We start from the raw sequence: 20,435 nt of genomic DNA, 5'->3' as shown, positions 1-20,435 counted from the left end.
AAAATGGCTTAAGGACAACAAAGTCAAGGTATTGGAGTGGCCATCACAAAACCCTGACCTCAATCCCATAGACAATTTGTGGGCAGAACTGAAAAAGCGTGTGCGAGCAAGGAGGCCTACAAACCCGACTCAGTTACACCAGCTCTGTCAGGAGGAATGGGCCAAAATTCACCCAACTTATTGTGGGAAGCTTGTGGAAGGCTACCCGAAACGTTTGACCCAAACAATTTAAAGGCAATGCTACCAAATACTAATATAGCGTATGTAAACTTCTTACCCCCTGGGAATGTGATGAAAGAAATAAAAGCTGAAATTATTCACTCTCTACTATTATTCTGACATTACACATTCATAAAATAAGTGGTGATCCTAACTGACTTAAGACAGGGAATTGTTACTAGGATTAAATGTCAGGAATTGTGAAAAACTGAGTTTAAAATGTATTTGGCTAAGGTGTATGTAAACCTCCGACTTCAACTGTATATGTATTTTTCTTTGTTTATACTCCAGATGCACTCTGTCTCTGGTTGTAGCGAAGACAATGATTATGATGATGCTGACGACAATTGTACAAAGAGACCCAGGAGCCACATCCCATGTGTGGTGTTTTTTTTTTTAAACGGAGCATGTTCTATATCTAGTAGAGGGGTATGCATGCCGAGTGAATCCTGCACTCAGGGCCTCCTACCCCCTTTCAGACAGGACCTTCACCATCTATAATCTTCCCACTCGCTACCTTGTCTGCCTGCCTTGACTCACAAGGGGACTCCCTTCCCTTCAGAGTCTGGTCCTGTCATATACAGCAGGGACTCAACCAGCCTTACTCTCTCTCTCTGCATAACAAATGGGTACTCTTTTCCCTACATAGTGCACAACTTTTAGTGCACCCTATGGGCCCTGGTAAAAAGTAATGCAGTGTATAGAGAGTAGAGCGTAATTTGGGACACAGCCGCTCTCTGTCGGTTACATTCACAGTTGCCATTCTCATAAGGATTTTGGAATAATGGAATCTTCATCCGTGCCCAGGAGTCAAAAACACACATACCAGTTAGTTACACCACTTCCACGTGTGTCCTCTGACTCGTCTTACTTTTTTCAAGTTTGAAGCCTGAAAATGTTGTTTGTATTTTCAGAAGGGTTCTCTCTTTTGTTTCTACCTCTCAATTTGCGTCATGCCGCTAAACCCCGTGTATGTATGTTTTGGAAAGGCTGGATATTCAGTAAAATTATCAAGAAATATTTCAGTTAACCTTTTGGTTTACGACATTGCCTTTGTCTGTCACAAAGTGAAATTATGTTTTACATTTACTTTCAACATTTTACTCATCTATATTCAGAACATAGAGTACCAGTCCCAAATTTGGACACAGCTACTCATTTAAGGGTTTTTCTTTATTTTGACTATTTCCTACATTGTAGAAGAATAGTGAAGACATCAAAACTATGAAATAACACACATGTAGTGTGTGTTTTTTGTAGTAACCAAAATAGTGTTTAAAAAATCTAGATATATTTTGTATTTGAGATTCCTCAAAGTAGCCACCCTTTTCCTTGATGACAGCTTTGCACACTCTTGGTATTCTCTCAACCAGCTTCATGAGGAATGCTTTTCAAATAGTCTTGAAGGAGTTCCCACATATGCTGAGCACTTGTTGCCTGCTTTTCCTTCACTATGCGGTCTAACTCAACCCAAACCATCTCAATTGGGATGAGGTCGGGTGAATTGTAGAGGCCAGGTCATCTGATGCAGTACTCCATCACTCTTTTTCTTGGTCAAATAGCCATTACACAGCCTGGAGTTGTGTTGGGTCATTGTCCTGCTGAAAACAAATCATAGTCCCACTAAGCACAAACCAGATGGTATGGCATATTACTGCAGAATGCTGTGGTATCCATGCTGGTTAAGTGTATTTTGATTTGTTTAACACTTTTTGGGGTACCACATGATTCCATATGTGTTATTTCATTGTTTGCATGATTTGTTTAACACGTTTTTGAGTACCACATGATTCCATATGTGTTATTTCATCATGTTTTCACTATTATTCTACAATGTAGAAAATAGTACGAATAAAGAAAAACCCTTGAATGAGTAGGTGTGTCCAAACTTTTGACTGGTACTGTATGTATTAATGTATTCAAAGGAGGGGCAGAGGGTATAGGAAGGGAACATATGATAAAAATGTCTTACATTCTCCCGCTATTGAACACTCTATGGAATAGTCTAGAGATAAACAACTATAACAGCCAGTCTTCAGCTTTATATCGAAATATCACTTCACTCCCACTTGGTTAACCATCCATTTCAGTCAACTTTAGATCTATATTCAAGATGTAGATACTGTATGAAATTGGGGAAATAAAGACATTACAGGCTAATTTTCATGAGTTTGCCCTCAGGAAAGGGAAATAGAAGCTAATCTCAGAGTATATCCGGCCGACGAGTGGGGAATCCCATTTAACACACAGTGAACAATGGCAGGATTTCAAAGTGGGCTTTGTGAGGGTGGGTTTGTCACTTGCGCTCGCACACTGCTGTATGTGTGAAACCAAATAGACTGTCTCATCAAGTCTATGAAAATGTGAGTATAAAAAACAATATAGAGCATTTATTGGAACAGAACACTAAAAGTGTTCGCATGGCGAACCAACAAACCACACACTTCTTGTGGATAAAAAAACGGCTTAAATGAAGAATACACGGCCTCCTCCCGCAGACAATGATGTGATGTGCGTCCGTTTCACTTTGCCAAGTGACTGCCCAGCTAAAACGGAACGCTCCCATGACGTTCCCCTCTTCTTTTTCCACAGCGTTCTGGGAACCAAAATGTGTCAGCTGACTGACTGTAACAGAACGCCTCAGAAAGCCCATGTATTCTTATATACATGACCTTTGTTTACTTATGATACTCCAGTGATGTATAATTGAATGCTTGTGATGATACTACTATCCTACTGTTTTTACAGTAGACCATAGCATGCATCATGTCTAACAGTAGATAATAGCATGCATCATGTTTTGCATGGATCATTTTCTATAAAGGAGATGCACCGGTATATTGTATATTATGACATTATTATGTGTATTCAGAAATACTATTCAAACATTGCCTTAAAATCTCACTGAACTCTTGGAATTGTCCAATGCCTTCAGATAAAGTGTATAATGACTGATTATCAATGTGTGAGTGCTCTGTTGTTTTTGTATATTCATTCACAGCCACTCTATAGTGCTCTCAGAAGCAGTGGTAGGAATCATAGAACGAGAATGCCATTCTATGTCTATCGTTGGAATGATCTGAATAAGAGGTGTTATGAGCTGAGCGGTCAAGTCTGTGATAAAGTAGTGCACTATCAAATCAAATCAAATCCAATTTTATTTGTCACATACACATGGTTAGCAGATGTTAATGCGAGTGTAGCGAAATGCTTGTGCTTCTAGTTCCGACAATGCAGTGATAACCAACAAGTAATCTAACTAACAATTCCAAAACTACTGTCTTATACACAGTGTAAGGGGATAAGGAACATGTACATAAGGATATATGAATGAGTGATGGTACAGAGCAGCATACAGTAGATGGTATCGAGTACAGTATATACATATGAGATGAGTGTGTAGACAAAGTAAACAAAGTGGCATAGTTAAAGTGGCTAGTGATACATGTGTTACATAAGGATGCAGTTGATGATGTAGAGTACAGTATATACATATGCATATGAGATGAATAATGTAGGGTAAGTAACATTATATAAGGTAGCATTGTTTAAAGTGGCTAGTGATATATTTACATCATTTCCCATCAATTCCCATTATTAAAATGGCTGGAGTTGGGTCAGTGTCAATGACAGTGTGTTGGCAGCAGCCACTCAGTGTTAGTGGTGGCTGTTTAACAGTCTGATGGCCTTGAGATAGAAGCTGTTTTTCAGTCTCTCGGTCCCAGCTTTGATGCACCTGTACTGACCTCGCCTTCTGGATGATAGCGGGGTGAACAGGCAGTGGTTCGGGTGGTTGATGTCCTTGATGATCTTTATGGCCTTCCTGTAACAACGGGTGGTGTAGGTGTCCTGGAGGGCAGGTAGTTTGCCCCCGGTGATGCGTTGTGCAGTCCTCACTACCCTCTGGAGAGCCTTACGGTTGAGGGCGGAGCAGTTGCCGTACCAGGCGGTGATACAGCCCGCCAGGATGCTCTCGATTGTGCATCTGTAGAAGTTTGTGAGTGCTTTTGGTGACAAGCCGAATTTCTTCAGCCTCCTGAGGTTGAATAGGCGCTGCTGCGCCTTCTTCACGACGCTGTCAGTGTGAGTGGACCAATTCAGTTTGTCTGTGATGTGTATGCCGAGGAACTTAAAACTAGCTACCTTCTGCACTACTGTTCCATCGATGTGGATAGGGGGGTGTTCCCTCTGCTGTTTCCTGAAGTCCACAATCATCTCCTTAGTTTTGTTGACGTTGAGTGTGAGGTTATTTTCCTGACACCACACTCCGAGGGCCCTCACCTCCTCCCTGTAGGCCGTCTCGTCGTTGTTGGTAATCAAGCCTACCACTGTTGTGTCGTAGGGATTAAGGTGCGAATTGGGATGCTGCTTGTATTGTCTAGCTCCCAGCTAAATGTTGTATCAATTACTTCAATCTGATCTCCTATGATGATTGGGGATTGTTTTATCAATGTTGCTTAATAAGAACAAATTATTATTTACAATGACAGGCTACCAGGGAACAGTGGGTGTTAACCTTGTTCGACAGATTTTTACCTTGTCAGCTCGGGGATTTGATCCAGTAACCAATGCTCTAACCACTACGATACCTGCCGCCACAATCCTTAATCATTACATTAGTAATAGAGAGTGGCCCCAGGCCTGCAATGAGTCAGAGGCTTTGATATTTTCCCATGTTGCAATATTAATTATCCAATACCTCTCAAAATCAATCTTCTAAATGCTTGTGTTGATAATGCTTGTTTCAAGAAATACACTTGTAATAGAACTGCAATCCATATTTGAAATTGTTTCAACTTCAATTGAATACTGAATCAAGGCCTAATGTTGGAAGGCATCTGACACAGCACCGCTTTGACTGTTCGTATTAGATCAGATGAAAACCACTGGAAATAATACAAATTAATATTTCTGTATGAATTTTCAATATTTAAATAAATATTTGTATCAAACAGTTTACATTTTTCAACAATCATTCAGCTCTGAACATTGCACTATTTAGTAGGGTGTCAGAATAAGGTCATTGTTGGTTACATTGCATGGTATAGAGCTGACGCAGAGTTTTCTATGCATTCTGAAAGTGCCCTCTGAATAAAGCATAAGTTTAATGAGGATATGCAGTGGGGCAAAACAAGTATTTAGTCAGCCACCAATTGTGCAAGTTCTCCCACTTAAAAAGATGAGAGAGGCCTGTAATTTTCATCATAGGTACACTTCAACTATGACAGACAAAATGAGAAGGAAAAAAATCCGGCAATCACATTGTACGATTTTTAATGAGTTTATTTGCAAATTATGGTGGAAAATAATTATTTGGTCAATAACAAAAGTTTATCTCAATACTTTGTTGGCCATGACAGAGGTCAAACGTTTTCTGCAAGTCTTGTGAGTGTGTACCTATGATGAAAATGACAGGCCTCTCATCTTTTTAAGTGGGAGAACTTGTACAATCGGTGGCTGACTAAATAGTTTTTTGCCCCACTGTATGGCCAATCACATGTGCAGTATCACACACACACACACACTCACACTGACAAACACAGAACAGCATTCACAGACTCACCCTGTTGTTATTAATTTTACCTCAGACTTGCTGTGTTTCGGGTTGTTTGGAGGAGAAACAAATTAAAAAAAACTCAATAAGGAAGCTCTCAAAGGCGTGCATATCCGAGTTTAGTAGATTTCTCTCTGAAGATTAGAGATTCAAAAGTAATAAAGATGGTTTTCACAACTCAGCTGGAATCCAATATATCAGCAACAGACAACCTGAGCATCTTGCAAAGCGTTGTTGTTTTATGTCCATGTTATTCCCCACATGACTGTAACACTGCTATTAACCAGTAAATGCAAGACAGACCCATCAAATCACATCTTATTTGTTACATGCTGAATACAACCTTACAGTGAAATTGTCTGTCATCACCTGTCTCGATCAATTAGAGAACTTTAAATGGCGGTGTACGTTTTGTTGGATTACTTAATTGAAAAAAATAATTGAAAAAAAACGTAGGATTTTCTAAATTCAAACGCATCAAAATGGGTCAGATCAGCTTGGCAATGGCTGACAGTAACCATTCCTTCTCTCACCCACAGGAGAGGGGAGGGGTGAGCTGGTCTGGGGGGTTTTGACACCTCACACCTTGTCGTAAATTTAAGTAGAAGAGGGTTCTCTTTTCCCCCCCAGTATTGGTGAAAGGAATGGCCTTTGTTAACCTTTTGCGTGTAGGGGGCAGTATTTTCGTTTTGGACTAAAAATCGCACCCATTTGAAACTGCCTATTTCTCAGCCCCAGAAACTGGAATATGCATACAATTGTCAGATTAGGATAGAAAATACTCTAAAGTTTCCAAAACTCTAAAAATATTGTCTGTGAGTATAACAGAACTGATATTGCAGGCGAAACCCTGAGGAAAATCCAATCAGGAGGTGCCTCTTATTTTGAAACATCTCTGTTCCTATGCATGCCTATCCTTCATTTAAAGTGATATCAAACAGATTCCTTTTTCTATGGCTTCCCTAAGGTGTCAATCGTCTTTAGACATAGTTTCAGGCTTTAATTTTGAAAAATGAGCGTGAAAGATCACATTGCGTAAGTGGATAGGCGGGGGCTCTCAGAGTGAGTTTTGTGCTACAGAGTCAAGCGGCCATTGTTTCTCCTGGTGTTATTGAAGAACCTACACACCCGGTTGATATATTATCGAATATATATTTTAAAAACTACCGGAGGAATGATTATAAAAAACGTTTGACATGTTTCTGTGGACATTATGGATACTATTTGGAATTTCCGTCTGCGTTGTCGTGACCTCTCTTTCCTGTGGATTTCTGAACATAACGCGACAAACAAACGGAGGTATTTTGGGTATAAAAATAATCTTTATGGAACAAAAGGAACATTTGCCGTGTAACTGGGAGTCTCGTGAGTGAAAACATCCGAAGATCATCAAAGGTAAACGGTTCATTTGATTGCTTTTTTCTATTTTCGTGACCAAGCTTCCTGATGCTAAGTGTACATAATGCTATGCTAGGCTATAAACTTCCACAAACGCTTGGATTGCTTTCGTGGTAAAGCATAATTTCAAAATCTGAGACGACAGGTGGATTAGCAAAAGGCTAAGCTGTGCTTTGAAATATTGCAATTGTGATTTCATGAATATGAATATTTTTTTGTAATATTATTTGACTGTTGCGCTATGCTATTCAGCAGTTGCTGACGAAAATGATCCCGCGACAGGGATGGGTAGCGTCAAGAAGTTAACAGTCTGTTTCCCGCCGAAACTCTAACACGCTCAAAAAAGTTAATACTGGAACAATATCTCTAACATAAGAACATGGGGAATGGTCAGTGGGGAACTATAGAAAACTAATGTCATGTTGTTTTTTATTTTGTGATGTCATTAAATAGGGTATGGACAAAACACTGTAACTTGAAAAGTATTTACACTACAGGTATGAGGTCTCCGTCAGCGTTGTGTGTGAAATATGAAACATTTTGGAAATAGTTTTGTTAAGATAGGAATGTGATTTTAGGAGCCATATGAGAAGTTTTACATAACTTTGGAAAAAGTTAGTAGCCCCGCCCCGAGTGAGGTCAGAGAGCGTGTCATACAGACAGAACGTCCCCTTCGGCCAGAGTGCATAAAAGGATTGCCAATAGTGTCACGCCCTGGCCATAGAGAAGCTTTTTATTCTCTATTTTGGTTAGGCCAGGGTGGGCGTTCAATGTTTTTGTATTTCTTTGTTTTTGGCCGGGTATGGTTCTCAATCAGGGGCAGCTGTCTGTCGTTGTCTCTGATTAAGAACCATACTTAGGTAACTCTTGTCCACATGGGTTTTGTGGGTAGTTGTTTTCTGTTTTGTGTTTCAGCACCTGACAGGACTGTTTAATTTTCGTTCATTCTCTTTGTTGTTTTGTTTTGTGTTCAGTTTAAATAAAAAATAACATGAACACTTACCACGCTGCGCTTTGGTCCACACCTTCTTCATACGACGACCGTTACAAATAGAGATTAACATTAGACCAAGAAACATGAGGCGGGATCTACACGTTTGAAATGGCAGGAACTTTTAACCTCAACACAAGGTGAAGAAGTGAACTCACCTTCCTTTAGACGAGAGAGAAGGTGAACTGCAGCTCATTTCCATCGTGGTCCGAATCCTGAATACCAACACGATGGGGAAAACAAACTCCCCTCACATATCATCACTGAGACAGCTGATTAGCTGGCTTCAGTCAAATATCTAGGAAAGCGAATCTAAGTGAGACTTTCCTACTACACTCATCACCAATGGGAACTGTCGACACGGTTGGCTAGTTATCTTCCAGAGTGAACAACAGTATAGACGGGAAAGGGGAGACCCCTTTTGGACAATCAAAGCTGAAAGAGAATTCTCTTGCCGCTGAAAGGCCAACAACCTTCCTAAGGAGGGCTGGTTCCGACAAAGGTAAATGGCGAACAAAGGCATTCACACATAAATACATTAATGATTTCTTATTCCAAACGCTCGGTGGTTCATGTGCAAACTATATGATTACTGTGAGATTAGTTCTGAAATGTATGGACAATAAGTGTCTTTTCCCTCTCTATCCCTCCATGTCGTTATGTAGAAAGCCACCATATTGTAAAAGTCCGCTAGGGACCTTTGTCTCATGTATTAATTGCGTATGTTATCCTGTTATTATTTAGTTAGCTAGTAAATAAGTAATTAAACCAAGTTGTGTAGTACTGAATCATGAGCAAGGATGGGGCTTTTGCAGATCCAAGAATGTTACGACTGTTCAGAATGAGGATATAATAAGAGGTAATGATTAATAAGATGACTGTTTATCGATGTAATAGATATATATCTATTAGAGTTTAATTCGGGAGATGGCAACTCTTTAAACAACCTCTTCTGTGGTGCCCCAAATTCCTAATGAGTTTGTTGTTAAATGTTTTGGTATGTTATTTTTACCATAGAACATTCTTGTTGAATACCCAGTTGTATTTTTGAGTTAACATTAAATAGTGGACACTCCCCTGTATTTTAGATTTGGACAAATAAATATTCTTTAGATATACTGTATGAAGGTAATTGTGTGCTGACCCAAAAAAAGGGGTTAAATATGTGTACAAAAATAAATACATACAGTATATATACACTACCGTTCAAAAGTTTGGGCTTACTTACAAATGTCCTTGTTTTTGAAAGAAAAGCAAAAAATGTCCATTTTAATAACATTAAATTGCAGTTGCACCCCTAAAAACTAAAAACTTTTCTCATAAGAAACTAGCTCCCTGGTACACAGAAAATACCCAAGCTCTGAAGCAAGCTTCCAGAAAATTGGAACGGAAATGGCGCCACGCCAAACTGGAAGTCTTCCGACTAGCTTGGAAAGACTGTACCGTGCAGTACCGAAGAGCCCTTACTGCTGCTCGATCATCCTATTTTTCTAACTTAATTGAGGAAAATAAGAACAATCCAAAATTCCTTTTTGATACTGTCGCAAAGCTAACTAAAAAGCAGCATTCCCCAAGAGAGGATGACTTTCACTTTAGCAGTGATAAATTCATGAACTTCTTTGAGGAAAATATTATTAGAAAGCAAATTACGGACTCCTCTTTAAATCTGCGTATTCCTTCAAAGCTCAGTTGTCCTGAGTCTGCACAACTCTCCCATGACCTAGGATCAAGAGAGACGCTCAAGTGTTTTAGTACTATATCTCTTGACACAATGATGAACATAATCATGGCCTCTAAACCTTCAAGCTGCATACTGGACCCTATTCCAACTAAACTACTGAAAGAGCTGCTTCCTGTGCTTGGCCCTCCTATGTTGAACATAATAAACGGCTCTCTATCCACCGGATGTGTACCAAACTCACTGAAAGTGGCAGTAATAAAACCTCTCTTGAAAAAGCCAAACCTTGACCTAGAAAATATAAAAAACTATCGGCCTATATCGAATCTTCCATTCCTCTCAAAAGTTTTAGAAAAGGCTGTTGCGCAGCAACTTACTGCCTTCCTGAAGACAAACAATGTATACGAAATGCTTCAGTCTGGTTTTAGACCCCATCATAGCACTGAGACGGCACTTGTGAAGGTGGTAAATGACATTTTAATGGCATCGGACCGAGGCTCTACATCTGTCCTCGTGCTCCTAGACCTTAGTGCTGCTTTTGACACCATCGATCACCACATTCTTTTGGAGAGATTGGAAACCCAAATTGGTCTACACGGACAGGTTCTGGCCTGGTTTAGATCTTATCTGTCGGAAAGATATCAGTTTGTCTCTGTGAATGGTTTGTCCTCTGACAAATCAACTGTAAATTTCAGTGTTCCTCAAGGTTCCGTTTTAGGACCACTATTGTTTTCACTATATATTTTACCTCTTGGGGATGTTATTCAAAAACATAATGTTAACTTTCACTGCTATGCGGATGACACACAGCTGTACATTTCAATGAAACATGGTGAAGCCCCAAAATTGCCCTTGCTGGAAGCATGTGTTTCAGACATAAGGAAGTGGATGGCTGCAAACTTTCTACTTTTAAACTCGGACAAAACAGAGATGCTTGTTCTAGGTCCCAAGAAACAAAGAGATCTTCTTTTGAATCTGACAATTAATCTTAATGGTTGTACAGTCGTCTCAAATAAAACTGTGAAGGACCTCGGCGTGACTCTGGACCCTGATCTCTCTTTTGAAGAACATATCAAGACCATTTCAAGGACAGCTTTGTTCCATCTACGTAACATTGCAAAAATCAGAAACTTTCTGTCCAAAAATGATGCAAAAAAATGCTTTTGTCACTTCTAGGTTAGACTACTGCAATGCTCTACTTTCCGGCTACCCGGATAAAGCACTAAATAAACTTCAGTTGGTGCTAAATACGGCTGCTACAATCCTGACTAGAACCAAAACATTTGATCATATTACTCCAGTGCTAGCCTCTCTACACTGGCTTCCTGTCAATGCAAGGGCTGATTTCAAGGTTTTACTGCTAACCTACAAAGCATTACATGGGCTTGCTCCTACCTATCTCTCTGATTTGGTCCTGCCGTACATACCTACACGTACGCTATGGTCACAAGACGCAGGCCTCCTAATTGTCCCTAGAATTTCTAAGCAAACAGCTGGAGGCAGGGCTTTCTCCTATAGAGCTCCATTTTTATGGAACGGTCTGCCTACCCATGTCAGAGACGCAAACTCAGTCTCAACCTTTAAGTCTTTACTGAAGACTCATCTCTTCAGTGGGTCATGTGATTGAGTGTAGTCTGGCCCAGGAGTGGGAAGGTGAACGGAAAGGCTCTGGAGCAACGAACCACCCTTGCTGTCTCTGCCTGGCCGGTTCCCCTCTTTCCACTGGGATTCTCTGCCTCTAACCCTATTACAGGGGCTGAGTCACTGGCTTACCGGGGCTCTCTTATGCCGTCCCTGGAAGGGGTGCGTCACCTGAGTGGGTTGATTCACTGATGTGGTCATCCTGTCTGGGTTTGTGCCCCCCCTTGGGTTGTGCCATGGCGGAGATCTTTGTGGGCTATACTCAGCCTTGTCTCAGGATGGTAAGTTGGTGGTTGAAGTTATCCCTCTAGTGGTGTGGGGGCTGTGCTTTGGCAAAGTGGGTGGGGTTATATCCTTCCTGTTTGGCCCTGTCCGGGGGTGTCCTCGGATGGGGCCACAGTGTCTCCTGACCCCTCCTGTCTCAGCCTCCAGTATTTATGCTGCAGTAGTTTGTGTCGGGGGGCTAGGGTCAGTTTGTTATATCTGGAGTACTTCTCCTGTCCTATTCGGTGTCCTGTGTGAATCTAAGTGTGCCTTCTCTAATTCTCTCCTTCTCTCTTTCTTTCTCTCTCTCGGAGGACCTGAGCCCTAGGACCATGCCCCAGGACTACCTGACATGATGACTCCTTGCTGTCCCCAGTCCACCTGGCTGTGCTGCTGCTCCAGTTTCAACTGTTCTGCCTTATTATTATTCGACCATGCTGGTCATTTATGAACATTTGAACATCTTGGCCATGTTCTGTTGTAATCTCCACCTGGCACAGCCAGAAAGAGGACTGGCCACCCCACATATGCTCTCTCTAATTCTCTTTCTTTCTCTCTCTCGGAGGACCTGAGCCCTCGAACCATGCCCCAGGACTACCTGACATGACTCCTTGCTGTCCCCAGTCCACCTGACCGTGCTGCTGCTCCAGTTTCAACTGTTCTGCCTTATTATTAGTCGACCATGCTGGTCATTTATGAACATTTGAACATCTTGGCCATGTTCTGTTATAATCTCCACCCGGCACAGCCAGAAGAGGACTGGCCACCCCACATATGCTTTCTCTAATTCTCTCTTTCTTTCTCTCTCTCGGGGGACCTGAGCCCTCGAACCATGCCCCAGGACTACTTGACATGATGACTCCTTGCTGTCCCCAGTCCACCTGGCTGTGCTGCTGCTCCAGTTTCAACTGTTCTGCCTTATTATTATACGACCACGCTGGTCATTTATGAACATTTTAACATCTTGGCCATGTTCTGTTATAATCTCCACCCGGCACAGTCAGAAGAGGACTGGCCACCCCACATAGCCTGGTTCCTCTCTAGGTTTCTTCCTAGGTTTTGGGCTTTCTAGGGAGTTTTTCCTAGCCACCATGCTTCTACACCTGCATTGCTTGCTGTTTGGGGTTTTAGGCTGGGTTTCTGTGCAGCACTGAGATATCAGCTGATGTACGAAGGGCTATATAAATACATAAATACATTTGATTTGATTTGATCAGAAATACAGTGTGGACATTGTTAATGTTGTAAATGACTATTGTAGCTGGAAACAGCAGATTTTTAATGGAATATCTACATAGGTGTATGGAGGCCCATTATCAGCAACCATCACTGCTGTGTTCCAATGGCACATTGTGCTAGCTAATCCAAGTTTATCGTTTTAAAAGGCTAATCGATCATTAGAAAACCCCTTTGCAATTACGTTAGCATAGCTGAAACTGTTGTTTTGATTAAAGAAGCAATAAAACTGTACATATATATATATTTATATATATGTTTATATATATTTCCCAAGCTTTCTTATATCTCCTAAATAAAGGACAAACACTTAAATTTGGTTTCTTATGATATATTTTTTACTGTCTATTTTGCCATTTATGAATGTGTTATTCAATGTGTTTCTCTTGGCTATAGTAGTAATGGCCAAATGCAATATTTTATCAAATACAATATCTTATTTTGATACCTGCAGGGGTCCTACAATTCTAAATTAAATAGCAAACTGATCTATAGTATGACCATCTTTAAAAAATTCCATAAATCTGCTTTTTTAAGGAATCTGTGACCAAGAGATGCATACTTGTATTCCCAGTCGTGTGAAATCAATAGATTAGGACCTAATGAATGTATTTCAATTGACTGATTTCCGTATATGACCTGTAACGCATAAAATCATTGAAATTGTTGCACGTGGCATTTATATTTTTGTTCAGTGTATATTGACAACCATTAGCCAACGAACCAATCTTTGCATTTGTTTTTGCAAGAACTTGAACACTCCAATCAAGAGCTCCTTCTGAAACACTGTCGAATACGGCAAAGAGGAGGAGCAAACTGGCCCTCTTTTTACTCTGATTGTGTCTGTACCTTCCAAACCTCACACCTTTCTCGATCGCATACGAGAAGTGTCAAAAAGGCAAGAGAATTCAACATTTTTTGTGTGTGAATTATGTGATTTCCAAGATGTTTGCAAGGAAAGCAAGTTCACTCATTTTGGAAACCATTTGAGGAATCAAGAAACTGTGCAGTGCCCTTTTCTAGAGTGTGAGATTAAAACAAACAAGCGTCAAGCTTCAGCTGTCATAGAAGTAAAACCATAACACTCAGGACGCATAAAAATACCTTTCGTTTATGTTTCAATCAAGTACTCTACTTGAGAGCTATCTGAGCCATGAAGATTATTTTTTTTTGTTGATACGGTGGTGTTGAATCATGAAGTTTATCTGTCCTTTCAAGATGATCTTTTCAACATGGTCAATACCTTTAACAGAATAAACTGTTAGGTGAGCAAGATACCGGTGTTCCTTTCGGGTTGTGTATTGATGACTAAAGTTTGTAATCCTGCAGTTACTGCTCTATACTGGGTCATAATCAATTTTCCAGCCACATTTTTTGCTCCAGTCTACATTCATTTTTCAACTAGCAGTCTTTGGAAAGACAGAATCAGAATATGCACCTGTTTGGATATGAGAAGCTTCTTGATCCGTTGTTTAAGGATATACAGTGCCTTGCGAAAGTATTTGGCCCCCTTGAACTTTGCGACCTTTTGCCACATTTCAGGCTTCAAACATAAAAATAGAAAACTGTATTTTGGGGGGAAGAATCAACAACAAGTGGGACACAATCATGAAGTGGAACGACATTTATTGGATTTCAAACTTTTTTAACAAATCAAAAACTGAAAAAGTTAATACTTTGTAGCGCCATCTTTTGCTGTGATTACAGCTGTAAGTCGCTTGGGGTATGTCTCTATCAGTTTTGCACATCGAGAGACTGAATTTTTTTCCCCATTCCTCCTTGCAAAACAGCTCGAGCTCAGTGAGGTTGGATGGAGAGCATTTGTGAACAGCAGTTTTCAGTTCTTTCCACAGATTCTCGATTGGATTCAGGTCTGGACTTTGACTTGGCCATTCTAACACCTGGATATGTTTATTTTTGAACCATTCCATTGTAGATTTTGCTTTATGTTTTGGATCATTGTCTTGTTGGAAGACACATCTCCGTCCCAGTCTCAGGTCTTTTGCAGACTCCATCAGGTTTTCTTCCAGAATGGTCCTGTATTTGGCTCCATCCATCTTCCCATCAATTTTAACCATCTTCCCTGTCCCTGCTGAAGAAAATCAGGCCCAAACCATGATGCTGCCACCACCATGTTTGACAGTGGGGATGGTGTGTTCAGGGTGATGAGCTGTGTTGCTTTTACGCCAAACACAACGTTTTGCATTGTTGCCAAAAAGTTCAATTTTGGTTTCATCTGACCAGAGCACCTTCTTCCACATGTTTGGTGTGTCTCCCAGGTGGCTTGTGGCAAACTTTAAACAACACTTTTTATGGATATCTTTAAGAAATGGCTTTCTTCTTGCCACTCTTCCATAAAGGCCAGATTTGTGCAATATACGACTGATTGTTGTCCTATGGACAGAGTCTCCCACCTCAGCTGTAGATCTCTGCAGTTCATCCAGAGTGATCATGGGCCTCTTGGCTGCATCTCTGATCAGTCTTCTCCTTGTATGAGCTGAAAGTTTAGAGGGACGGCCAGGTCTTGGTAGATTTGCAGTGGTCTGATACTCCTTCCATTTCAGTATTATCGCTTGCACAGTGCTCCTTGGGATGTTTAAAGCTTGGGAAATCTTTTTGCATCCAAATCCGGCTTTAAACTTCTTCACAACAGTATCTCGGACCTGCCTGGTGTGTTCCTTGTTCTTCATGATGCTCTCTGCGCTTTTAACGGACCTCTGAGACTATCACAGTGCAGGTGCATTTATACGGAGACTTGATTACACACAGGTGGATTGTATTTATCATCATTAGTCATTTAGGTCAACATTGGATCATTCAGAGATCCTCACTGAACTTCTGGAGAGGGTTTGCTGCACTGAAAGTAAAGGGGCTGAATAATTTTGCACGCCCAATTTTTCAGTTTTTGATTTGTTAAAAAAGTTCATTAAATGTCGTTCCACTTCATGATTGTGTCCCACTTGTTGTTGATTCTTCACAAAAAAATACAGTTTTATATCTTTATGTTTGAAGCCTGAAATGTGGCAAAAGGTCGCAAAGTTCAAGGGGGCCGAATACTTTCGCAAGGCACTGTAAATGATTTGGAACGGGGGGGGGGGGGGTTTCTTGAGGTTCTAGGTCAGTACGTAAAGGGAACAGTCTTCTGCGTCTGTGCAGACCACTTTGGGGCCCATGGCCTTGCCGGCTTTCAGGAAAGCCTTAATGTTGAGGAGTTCTGCAGATTCTGTTTTATTAGTTCAAACCAAATAGTTACCACTGCACCTTTGTGAAGGAACTCAAGGACAGTGACACGCTCCGGCGTGTGAATGGGGTGAAAAGGGAATGTGTACTGAGCAAGCACCTATCATACTTCCATCCAATCAGAGGATTTCCTCCAGATGTTTTACATCATTTTTCAAAATAATTATCCCAGTACAATTGCCCTTGTGTCTGAAGAAATTGATTTGTAAAGGATTAATTTCATTTGATGGACTGAATAATCACATTAAGAAATTTCCTTACGCATATTCAGACAAGGTTAATAAACCACAGAAAATTGCTAACCACTGGTGGCAATGGATATGAAAATTGGGCACTGTTATGATTACTCCCCCTCATGATTGGCAGCAATGTAACAGAAAAGGAGCTGTCAAAGAGATTGTCAAGGTACCGTGCTTTTTCCACATGTTGTTGTGTTACAGCCTGAATTTAAAATGCATTCAATTGAGATTTTGTGTCACTGGCCTACATACATTAACACAATGTCAAAGAGGAATTATGTGTTTAGCAATTTTTACAAATTAATAAAAAATGAAAGCTGAAATGTCTTGAGTCAATACGTATTCAACCCCTTTGTTAAGGCAAACCTAAATAAGTTCACAAGTATAAATGTGACTAAACAAGTCACATAATGGACTCACTGTGTGCAATAATACTGTTTACCATGATTTTTGAATGACTAACTCATCTCTGTACCCCCACATACAATTATCTGTAAGGTCCCTCAGCCGAACAGTGAATTTCAAATATCAAATTCAACCACAATGACCAGGCAGGTATTCCAATGCCTCGCAAAGAAGGGCACCTATTGGTAAAAAAAGAAAAAGCTGATTGAATATCCCATTGAGCATGGTGATGTTATTAATTACACTTTGGATGGTGAATCAATACACCCAGTCACTACAAAGACACAGGCGTCCTTCCTAACTCGGTTGGCGGGGAGGAAGGAAACTGATCAGAGATTCCACCATGAGGCCAGTGGGGACTTTAAAACAGTTACAGAGTGTAATTGCTCTTATAGGAGAAAACTGAGGGTTGATCAACAACATTGTAGTTACTCCACAATTACTAACCTAAATGACAGAGTGAAAAGAAGGAAGCCTGTACAGAATAACAACTATTCCAAAACATGCATCCTGTTTTCAATAAAGCACTAAAGTAAAAATGCAAAAAACTTGGCAAAGAAATCTCCCGAATACCAAGTGTTATGTTTGGGGCAAATCCAACATAACACATCACTGAGTACCAGTCATCATATTTTCAAGCGTGGTGGTGGCTGCTGCATCGTGTTATGGATATGCTTGTCATGGGAAAGGACTAGGGAGTTTTTGGGGGGATAAAAGTAAACGGAATAGAGCTATACTTAGGCAAAAGATGAATTTGAATTTGGCCTGAATGGCCTAGTTAGAGTTTTGACTTAAATCGGCTTGAAAATAATGTCAAGACTTGAAAATAACTGTCTAGCAATGATCAACAACCAACTTGATCTTGAATAATACATTTAAAAAATAATGTGCAAATATTCCACAATCCAGATGTGCAAAGTTCTTAGTCTTACCCAGCAAGCTGTAATAGGTGCCAAAGGTGATTCTGACATGTATTGAGGGTTGAATGGGGGTTGAATATTTACGTAATCAAGATATATTAGTGTATAAAAGAGTTGTTAACCACCTTTACACATACAATTGTGCTCTGAAGAGTTTTGAAAAGCTATTTGCTCATGCTTTGTTGCCAGAATTGTTGTGCTCTCTTTCAAACCTTGTTGATTAGCTTGAGTGGAATTATGAACAAAGGGGTGCTTTGATCAAAGTTTTAAAGCCAGAATACGCTACTTTAACATAAACAAAATATTAGCCCTGCCTCAGAGCACAACAAAGGGTTGGGAAAAGGATACATTTTATCACACTCACAACTATCTACTGAGAGATTTCAGTCTCGGTCTGTCTGTCTGTCTGTCCTTATTCTTCAATAAACAATGCATGCTGTTTATCCATCATTTATGTATTGTAGCCTTAGGGTAATCTGTTAGGGAAGAGATTGAGCCGTGTGCCTTGTTTAGTTTTAATATTTTCACAAGCCTGCTAAGTGATGGTGGTGTCCTGCACACACACAGCAACATTACTTGTTTTTTTCTGCAGTGCCTTCGGAAAGTATTCAGACCCCTCGACTTTTTCCACATTTTGTTACGTTACAGCCTTATTCTAAAATAGATTTAACACAACACCCCATAATGACAAAATGAAAACAGGTTTAGACATTTTTGCAAATGTATTTAAAATAAATAAATACCTGATTTACATAAACATTCAGACCCTTTGCTATGAGACTCAATTGACCTCAGGTGCATCCTGTTTCCATTGATCATCCTTGAGATGTTTCTACAACTTGAATGGAGTCCACCGTTGTGCGCGTAAATTCTCCAACTTCGGACAACCTCCCACATCCTCACGTAGGTCGTGCCCCGTCTAAAATATACAAAAGTAAGTAAATAGCCTTATTAGACTTAAAGATACGGTATGCTATAAGGTAATTTTGTCAAACTTGTGAGGCTCTCCGTGCTCATTAGTTGCTCTTTCAACATATTTGCTGCTACACTGAATCACGTTTTGCAAAGTCTCTGTTTTACATTCCCTGATCCCAACCAGAATTGGTTCCTTGGCCACATATTCCGAGATTTTCATAATCACATGGGGTTTCTCGTTTCTGCGCCACAAAATTTCGGCGCCAAGTAAAACTGTAGTCTAGATGCGCAGCAGGGGTGTAGTGCTGCTGCGCCTGAGCGTTGCTCTGCCACTTCTCACAATGGTGCTCATTCAGTAAAGTTAGATCAAAGGTGAATCTATGTCTTGGAAGATCACATAATGATTCATTTGTATTCTATATAACAGAACCAAATATAATAGCATAGTATAACATTACTGTCAGTCACACCAAAAACATCACCTTGTTTCTTATGAGATTTTAGGATTATTAGCTGTACAGTCCCCAAAGAATTATCATGCGGACAAAACTCAACAGTGCAGAATGTGCTTCGATTAAAACAGAATTACAGGAAGGCTGAAAGAGAGCAACTCTCCGTTTGAGCTGATCAAATTAAAATCCTACCCGACCTCCAAACGAATAGGACGTGACCGGCAGGATTTTTGCCACATTCAAACATAAAAAAAACTACACCAACAGGTCAATTAGGTGTTGGAAAGATCTAAGGGCAGGTATGTTTGTGTCAGCCCTTTCACAACCAGATAACTAACCATTCCACTATTGAAGTATCCCCAGCATCATTCAGGCTGAAATAACATTCAAATTAGTCAATGAGTCTCGTTGGCATGCAAGCTGGATCCCCTGCAAATGTCAAATTAGATACTGATCACCACACAGCCCCAATACCCTATCAGTCCTACAGGGAGGATACTGCCCTTGTCGCTGAAGCTTGTTAGCTGTGCAAGCTGGTCGGGGGCCCCGAGAACGACAACCACTACTTTCTCCTCAGCCTGTTAGGACACACTCATGTCCTGTCACCTCGGGGAATTTGAATCAATTTCAGTAGGGAAGAGAGAGAGAAAAGAAACTGTACATATACTGTATGGAACTAGAGCGGCTGACTTGTATGTACAGGTTGCTTTCCTGTAACTTGGTTACGCTATTATGTGCTTGTGTGGTGAAAGGCTTGTTATTATGTTTAGCAGAATTGCCCATTTGTATTTTTATGTTATTTTTTATTTCACCAGGTAGGCCAGTTGAGAACAAGTTCTCATATACATCTGTGACCTGGCCAAGGTAAAGCAAAGCAGTGTGACACAAACAACAACAAAGAGTTACACATGGAATAAACAAACCTACAGTCAATAACACAATAGAAGAAGTCTATATGCAGTTTGTGCAAATGGTGTGAGGAGGTAAGGCAATAAATAGGCCATAGTATCAAAGTAATTACAATATATCATATTAAACACTGGAGTGATAGATGTGCAGATGATGATGTGTAGAAATACTTGTGTGCAAAAGAGTAAAAAAGGTAAATAAAAACAATATGGGGATGATGTAGGTAGATTGGATGGGCTATTTACAGATCAGTAAGCTGCTCAGATAGCTGATGCTTAAAGTTAGTGAGGGAGATATAAGTCTCCAACTTCAGCAATTTTTTTTGTGTTTTTTTTTTGCAATTCGTTCCAGTCATTAGCAGCAGAGAACTGGAA

The sequence above is a fragment of the Oncorhynchus gorbuscha genome, unplaced genomic scaffold (assembly GCF_021184085.1).
Source record: "Oncorhynchus gorbuscha isolate QuinsamMale2020 ecotype Even-year unplaced genomic scaffold, OgorEven_v1.0 Un_scaffold_556, whole genome shotgun sequence".
Taxonomy (NCBI): Eukaryota; Metazoa; Chordata; class Actinopteri; order Salmoniformes; family Salmonidae; genus Oncorhynchus; species Oncorhynchus gorbuscha.
The sequence above is the reverse complement of the archived record's forward strand: the minus strand, read 5'-3'. Positions refer to the sequence as shown.